Raw genomic sequence first — 8,672 nt, 5'->3', positions numbered from 1 at the left:
TGTCTCCTGTGTCTCTGGATTGCAGGCAGATTCTTTACCCACTGAGCCCCCTGGGAAGTCCAGAATTTATAAAGAAACTCTTATAATTCAACAATTAAAAGACAAATAGACTTGAATAGACAAAAGACTTGAATAGACATTTTTCCAAGAAGAGACACAATTGGTCAAAAAGTTATGGAAAGATGCTCAGCATCATTAGTCATCAGGGAAATGCAAATCAAAACTACAGTGAGAGGAAAAAAAAAAAAAAAACTACAGTGAGATGCCAGTTTCTACCCCTGGGATGGCTATCATCAAAAAGTCAGATAGAAGCCAGTAGGAGCCTGAAACGTCCTGTAACTGCTGAAGATTCTTCAATCACTGTGTCAAGCGACAGAGACGTTTCTTTTTTTTCATATGATGAAGATCAGGGATCTAAACTTATCCAAAAACCTAGAGAGGCACCATTTGTCCCATTGGAATGATGGGTTTTGCAGCAATTGTTACATATGTATTATATAAATTGAAGAGCAAAGCAAATACTAACGTGTCTGTTCATCTGATCCACATGCATGTAGCGGTCACAGACTTTGTTGTGGGAACAATGACTTTCGATATGGAATATTCCCTGTATAGAAAATTCTGGGCAAAACTTAAACCTCCAAAGAGGAGATACTGCCTTGGTCTTGGTGGTGGTGCTTGCTTTAGCTAGACATCTCATATAGAGGTGATACGTCTATGTTGAAAATAAATTGTTTGGGTCAGACAAGAACATGGGAATTTGAATACTGTCTTCCTTTCTTGCAGGCTTGTACTGGGTACAAAGGCAGGCCATTCCTGAGGATGCCACTCCAGAAGAGAGTGGTGATGAGGGTAAGAAGACCCTGATAAGCGAATCTCATTGTGTTCCTCAAACAAACAAACTGCCTGTAAGGAACAGTTCTCTGACTCTGATGAGGAGGGAGAAGGCGGTTGCAAGAACTCTTCCAACTTCAAAAAAGCGGAGAATCAAAACAGAAGATGAGAAGGATAAAGACCAAGAAGAGAAAAAAGAAGTCACAGAAGGGGAGAAAACCAAGGAGAAGCAAGAAGCCAAAGGAGGAGGTCAAGGTGGCCTTAACAGACTTCTCCAGTTCTGGCTTCTTACCAAGTCCTCCACCTTTATCTTTCAATCCCTAAAATTGGATATTTTTTATTTTTATGTGCATTTATATAAAATATATTAAATATAATACCACACATCTTGGATCGTGTGTGGTTCGGTGGTTCTTGGTTGTGCAGAGAATTAGTTGTGCCCCATCTTCACAGCTAGATTTTCAAAACTTTCAGCATAGGCAACCCTACACAGCCTTCCAGTTCTGTCATCCAAGAAATGATGACTGCTCTACTTACCTGCGATAGGTATCATTTACTGAGCCCTTATTACGTGCCTAACACTGTGCTAAGAGCTTTACATATTTCATTTTATCCTTATGTGATTTTGTAAGGTAAACATTATCTGTATAGTATATGCCATAATAAACCAGTGATCACTAACACCCTGTACAGTGCTTACAATGTGCTAAGCCACTGTTCAATAGAAATATTATGTGAGCCACATATATAATTTAAAATTTCTAATTGCCACATCAAAAAATTCTAAATGGTAAAAATTGTTTTTTTAATTTTTATTTTATATTGGAGTATAGTTGATTTACAACGTTATGTTAGTATCAGGTATACAGATGCTGCTGCTAAGTTGCTTCAGTCGTGGCTGACTCTGTGCAACCCCATAGACAGCAGCCCACCAAGCTCCCCCCATCCTTGGGATTCTCCAGGCAATAACACTGGAGTGGATTGCCATTTCCTTCTCCAATGCATGAAAGTGAAAAGTGAAAGTGAAGTTGCTCAGTCATGTCCGACTCCTAGCGACCCCATGGACTGCAGCCCACCAGGCTCCTCCATCCATGGGATTTTCCAAGCAAGAGTGCTGGAGTGGGTTGCCATTGCCTTCTCCAGGTATACAGTAATGTGATTCAATTATACATACAGATGTATCTATTCTTTATTCTTTTCCCACATAGGTTGTTACAGAATATTGAGTAGAATTCCCTATGCTATTCAGTAGGACCTTGTTGACATTGATATCTATTGATATTATTTATTTTATATATAGTAGTGTGTATATGGGCTTCCCTGGTGGCTCAGATGGTAAAGTATCTGCCTGCAATGCAGGACACTCGGGTTCGATCCCGTGATCAGGAAGTTCCTCTGGAGAAGGGAATGACTACCCATCCCACTGTTCTTGCCTGGAGAATTCCATGGACAGAGGAATCTGGCGGGCTACAACACATGGGGTGGCAAAAAGTCAGACACGACTGAGCGACTAACACTTTCACTTTTCAGTGTGTGAAGTGAAGTGAAGTCGCTCAGTCGTATCCGACTCTTAGCGACCCCATGGACTGTAGCCCACCAGGCTCCTCCATCCATGGAATTTTCTAGGCAAGAATACTGGAGTGGGTTGCCATTTCCTTCTTCAGGGTATCTTCCCAACCCGGGGATCAAACCTGGGTCTCCCACGTTGCAGACAGACGCTTTACCAGATGTTGACATTTATTTTAAAAGATTTTATTTAAAAAATCCTAAAGGCAAGGAAAAAAACATAAAAAATATATTAAACCATATTCAGCAGACTTAATATTAATAACATCATTGGAATCAATATTGTGAAACTGTTACAGAGAGAGAAATGGATAGAGACACAGACAGTAGGACAAGGGATATAAGAAACTATGATTATATCATCCAGCACAAAAAAGTTTAGAGTAAGACAGAAGAGATACAAGCAGAAATTTCAGACTTAAAACCTGATAATCTATAAACTGAATTGGAAATATAAAAATAAACTTATGCATTATTTTTCCATTTTAAAAGCATGTCTTGGATAAACAAGGTCCTTCCTACTGTACAACATGGGGAGTATATTCAATATTCTGTAATAAAGCATAAGGGAAAAGAATATGAAAAAGAACACACATATGTATAACTGAGTCACTCTGCTGTACACCAGAACTAACACAACACTGTGAATCAACTATATGCCAATAATAAATAAGTAAATGTTTTTTAAAATATGTCCTAGCAGTGTCTACTCAAAAGGTCCAACAGCAGTGATAAGCAGGAGCAGCCAGCACTCCTCGTGCCCACACTGGGTCTTCAAACACCATTTCTCATTAACAGAAAACCAGATACCCTGGAGACTGAATAATGAGTCTGGAGTATCTTAGGTTTGAATGTATAAAGCATTCAAACACTCCTAACTGCATCAAAATGTTACAGAAATTATTCTACTTAAGTTCACAAAGAGGCAAAATACACCCACTGTCAAGTCAGGACAGTGGTTACTTGAGGAGTAGGCAGAGTACTGACTGAGGATGGACCAGAGCATCTGGGGTCAAGGGGTCAAATTTCTGATACCTTAATCTGGAGGTGGTCACACAGCTGTATGTATGTGTGTGTGTGTGTGTATATATATATATATATATATATATACACATACACATTTTACTTATTTTTTTTTCAATTGTGGTGAAAAATGCATAGCATAAAATCAGTCATTTTAACCATTACTCTTTGTTGACAAGAGTCCATATAGTCAAAGCTGTTGATTTTTCCAGTAGTCATGTACAGATATAAGAGTTGGACCATAAAGAAGGCTGAACACTGAAGAACTGATGCTTTTGAATTGTGGTGCTGGGGAGGACTCTTGGAGAAGGCTCAAAATTCTACAAGCCAGGCTTCAACAGTACGTGAATTGTGAAATTCTAGATGTTCAAGATGGATTTAGAAAAGGCAGAGGAACCAGATATCAAATTGCCAACATCCAGTGCATCATCGAAAAAGCAAGAGAGTTCCAGAAAAACATCTACTTCTGCTTTATTGATTATGCCAAAGACTTTCACTGTGTGGATCACAACAAATTGTGGAAAATTCCAAAAGAGATGGGAATACCAGACCATCTTACCTGCCTCCTTAGAAATCTGTATGCAGGTCAAGAAGCAACAGTTAGAACTGGACATGGAACAACAGACTGGTTCCAAATCAGGAAAGGAATACATCAAGGCTTTATATTGTTGCTTATTTAACTTATATGCAGAGCATATTATGCAAAATGCCCACCTGGATGAAGTACAAGCTGGAATCAAGATGGCTGGGAGAAATATCAGTAACCTCAGATACCCAGAGGACACCATCCTAATGGCAGAAAGTGAAGAACTAAAGAGCCTCTTGGTGAAAGTGAAAGAGAAAAGTGAAAAAGTTGGCTTAAAGCTCAACATTCAGAAAACTAAGATCATGGCATCCAGTCCTATCACTTCATGGCAAATAGATGGGGAAACAATGGAAACAGTGACAGACTTTATTTTCTTGGGCTCCAGAATGACTGCAGATGGTGACTGCAGCCATGAAATTAAAAGACACTTGCTCCTTGGAAGAAAAGCCATGAGCAACCAAAATAGCATGTTAAAAAGCAGAGACATTACTTTGCCAACAAAGGTCTGTCTAGTCAAAGCTTTGGTTTTTTTCCAGTAGTCATGTATGGATGTGAGTCGGATATAAAGAAAGCTGAGCACTGAAGAATTGACGTTTTTGAACTGTGGTGTTGGAGAAGACTCTTGAGAGTCCCCTGGACTGCAAGGAGATCCAACCAGTCCATCCTAAACGAAATCAGTCCGGAATATTTGTTGAAAGGACTGATGCTGAAGCTGAAACTCCAATACTTTGGTCACCTGACTCATTGAAAAAGACCCTGATGCTGGGAAAGATTGAAGGCAGGAGGAGAACGGGATGACAGAAGATGAGATGGTTGGATGGCATCACCGACTCAAGGACATGAGTTTGAGCAATCTCCAGGAATTGGTGATGGACAGGGAGGCCTGGAGTGCTGCAGTCCGTGGGGTCACAAAGAGTCAAACACGACTGAGCAACTGAACTGAACTGAACTAGACAGCAAGAAGATCAAACCAGTCAATCCTAAAGGAAATCAACTCTACATATTCATTGGAAGGACTGATTCTGAAGCTAAAGTTCTAAAACTTCAGTCACCTGATGCAAACAGCCGACTCACTGGAAAAGACCCTGATGCTGGGAAAGACTGACCGCAGGAGGAGAAGGAGATGAGAGAGGATGAGATGGTTGGATGGCATCACCGATTCAATGGACATGAGTTTGAGGAAATTCCAGGAGATAGTGAAGGACAGGGAAACCTGGTGTGCTGCAATCCATGAGGTTGCAAAGAGTCAGACACAACTGACCAACTAAACGACAAAGTATACAGTTCAGGAGCGTTAAGGGCATTCACATTGCTATGCAATCCATCTCCAGAACTTTTTCGTCTTGCAAAACTGAAACTCTGTGTTTATCAAACACTAACTTCCCATGGCGCCTTTTCCCAGCCCTGGCATCCACCCTTCTATTTTCTGTCTCTATCTGTTTGACTACTCTAGGGACCTCATATAAGAGGAATCTTACATATTCGGTATTTGTCTTTTCCTGATTGGCTCATTTCACTCAACATAATGACCTCAATATCCATCCATTCTGTAGGATGTGTCAGAATTCCATTCCTTTTTAACGCTGAATAAAACACCTGGAGTAACAGGCAAATTTGGCCTTGGAATACAGAATGAAGCAGGGCAAAGACTAAAAGAGTTTTGCCAAGAAAATGCACTGGTCATAGCAAACACCCTCTTCCAACAACACAAGAGAAGACTCTACATATGGACCTCACCAGATGGTCAACACCGAAATCAGATTGATTATATTCTTTGCAGCCAAAGATGGAGAAGCTCTATACAGTCAGCAAAAGCAAGACCAGGAGCTGACTGTGGCTCAGATCATGAACTCCTTATTACCAAATTCAGACTTAAATTGAAGAAAGTAGGGAAAACCACTAGACCATTCAAGTATGACCTAAATCAAATCCCTTATGACTATACAGTGGGGGTGAGAAATAGATTTAAGGGCCTAGATTTGATAGATAGAGTGCCTGATGAACTATGGAAGGAGGTTCGTGACATTGTACAGGAGACAGGGATCAAGACCATCCCCATGGAAAAGAAATGCAAAAAAGAAAAATGGCTGTCTGGGAAGGCCTTACAAATAGCTGTGAAAAGAAGAGAAGTGAAAAGAAAAGGAGAAAAGGAAAGATATAAGCATCTGAATGCAGAGTTCCAAAGAATAGCAAGAAGAGATAAGAAAGCCTTCCTCAGCGATCAATGCCAAGAAATAGAGGAAAACAACAGAATGGGAAAGACTAGAGATCTCTTCAAGAAAATTAGAGCTACCAAGGGAACATTTCATACAAAGATGGGTTCAATAAAGGACAGAAATGGTATGGACCTAACAGAAGCAGAAGATATTAAGAAGAGGTGGCAAGAATACACAGAAGAACTGTACAAAAAAGATCTTCACGACCCAGATAATCACGATGGTGTGATCACTCACCTAGAGCCAGACATCCTGGAATGTGAAGTCAAGTGGGCCTTAGAAAGCATCACTACGAACAAAGCTAGTGGAAGTGATGGAATTCCAGTTGAGCTATTTCAAATCCTGAAAGATGATGCTGTGAAAGTGCTACACTCAATATGCCAGCAAATTTGGAAAAGTCAGCAGTGGCCACAGGACTGGAAAAGGTCAGTTTTCATTCCAATCCCAAAGAAAGGCAATGCCAAAGAATGCTCAAACTACCACACAATTGCACTCATCTCACATGCTAGTAAAGTAATGCTCAAAGTTCTCCAAGCCAGGCTTCAGCAATACGTGAACCGTGAACTTCCTGATGTTCAAGCTGGATTTAGAAAAGGCAGAGGAACCAGAGATCAAATTGCCAACATCTGCTGGATCATGGAAAAAGCAAGAGAGTTCCAGAAAAACATCTATTTCTGCTTTCTTGACTATGCCAGAGCCTTTGACTGTGTGGATCACAATAAACTGTGGAAAATTCTGAAAGAGATGGGAATACCAGACCACCTGACCTGCCTCTTGAGAAATCTGTATGCAGGTCAGGAAGCAAGAGTTAGAACTGGACATGGAACAACAGACTGGTTGTTGTTCCAACAACCAGTTCCAACAGACTGGTTCCTGGTTCCAAATAGGAAAAGGAGTACGTCAAGGCTGTATATTGTCATTATGCTTATTTAACTTATATGCAGAGTACATCATGAGAAATGCTGGGCTGGAAGAAACACAAGCTGGAATCAAGATTGCTGGGAGAAATACCAATAACCTCAGATATGCAGATGACACCACCCTTATGGTAGAAAGTGAAGAGGAACTAAAAAGCCTCTTGATGAAAGTGAAAGTGGAGAGTGAAAAAGTTGGCTTAAAGCTCAACATTCAGAAAACGAAGATCATGGCATCTGGTCCCATCACTTCATGGGAAATAGATGGGGAAACAGTGTCAGACTTTACTTTTTTGGGCTCCAAAATCACTGCAGATGGTGACTGCAGCCATGAAATTAAAAGACGCTTACTCCTTGGAAGGAAAGTTATGACCAAACTAGATAGCATATTCAAAAGCAGAGACATCACTTTGCCAACAAAGGTCCGTCTAGTCAAGGCTATGGTTTTTCCAGTGGTCATGTATGGATGTGAGAGTTGGACTGTGAAGAAGGCTGAGCGCCGAAGAATTGATGCTTTTGAACTGTGGTGCTGGAGAAGACTCTTCAGAGTCCCTTGGACTGCAAGGAGGTCCAACCAGTCCATCTGAAGGAGATCAGACCTGGGATTTCTTTGGAGAGAATGATGCTAAAGCTGAAACTCCAGTACTTTGGCCACCTCATGCGAAGAGTTGACTCATTGGAAAAGACTCTGATGCTGGGAGGGATTGGGGGAAGGAGGAGAAGGGGAGGACAGAGGACGAGATGGCTGGATGGCATCACTGACTCAATGGACATGAGTCTGAGTGAACTCCAGGAGTTTGTGATGGACAGGGAGGCCTGGCGTGCTGCGATTCATAGGGTCGCAGAGTCGGACATGACTGAGCGACTGAACTGAACTGAACTGAATATTCCATTGGAGGTATATACAGTACTTTTTTTTATCCATTCACCCACCCATGGACACTGGAGTTTCTTCCACCTCTTGGCTATTGTGAATATGCTGCTATAAACTTAGGTGTGCAAATATCCCTTGGAGATCCTACTTTCAATTTTTTTGGATATGTACCCAGAAGTGGAATTGCTAAATATAATGATTCTATTTTTAATTTTTTGAGGAATATGCTTACATTTTTTCTTATCCTATCCCTATGCTTACATTTTTATCTAGCTGTGTACTTGAGATTTGTGCAGTATATAGAACATATGCTACTCATTGATCAGTAAGAATCAAAATGGTGTTTTTCTTTCTGGCTTACTTCACTCTGTATAATAGGCTCCAGTTTCATCCACCTCATTAGAACTGATTCAAATGTATTCTTTTTAATGGCTGAGTAATACTCCATTGTGGATGACCCAGAGGGATAGTATGAGGAGGGAGGTGGGAGAGGGGTTCAGGATTGGGAACACATGTACACCCATGGTGGATTCATGTTGATGTATGGCAAAACCAATACAATATTGTAAAGTAAAAAAAAAGAAATTAAAAAAAAAGAAAATGGTATGACCACTTAAGAAAATAAATTAATAAAGTTAAATATACACCTATCACATGAC

The 8,672-nt window shown here is 40.5% G+C and overlaps 1 pseudogene; it reads left to right on the top strand.

The window, feature by feature from the left end:
• Positions 1-1,667, top strand: LOC113880940 (annotated as a pseudogene).
• The last annotated feature ends 7,005 nt before the right edge of the window (positions 1,668-8,672 follow it).

The sequence above is a fragment of the Bos indicus x Bos taurus genome, chromosome 2 (assembly GCF_003369695.1).
Source record: "Bos indicus x Bos taurus breed Angus x Brahman F1 hybrid chromosome 2, Bos_hybrid_MaternalHap_v2.0, whole genome shotgun sequence".
NCBI lineage: Eukaryota > Metazoa > Chordata > Mammalia > Artiodactyla > Bovidae > Bos > Bos indicus x Bos taurus.
The sequence above is the reverse complement of the archived record's forward strand: the minus strand, read 5'-3'. Positions and strand labels throughout refer to the sequence as shown.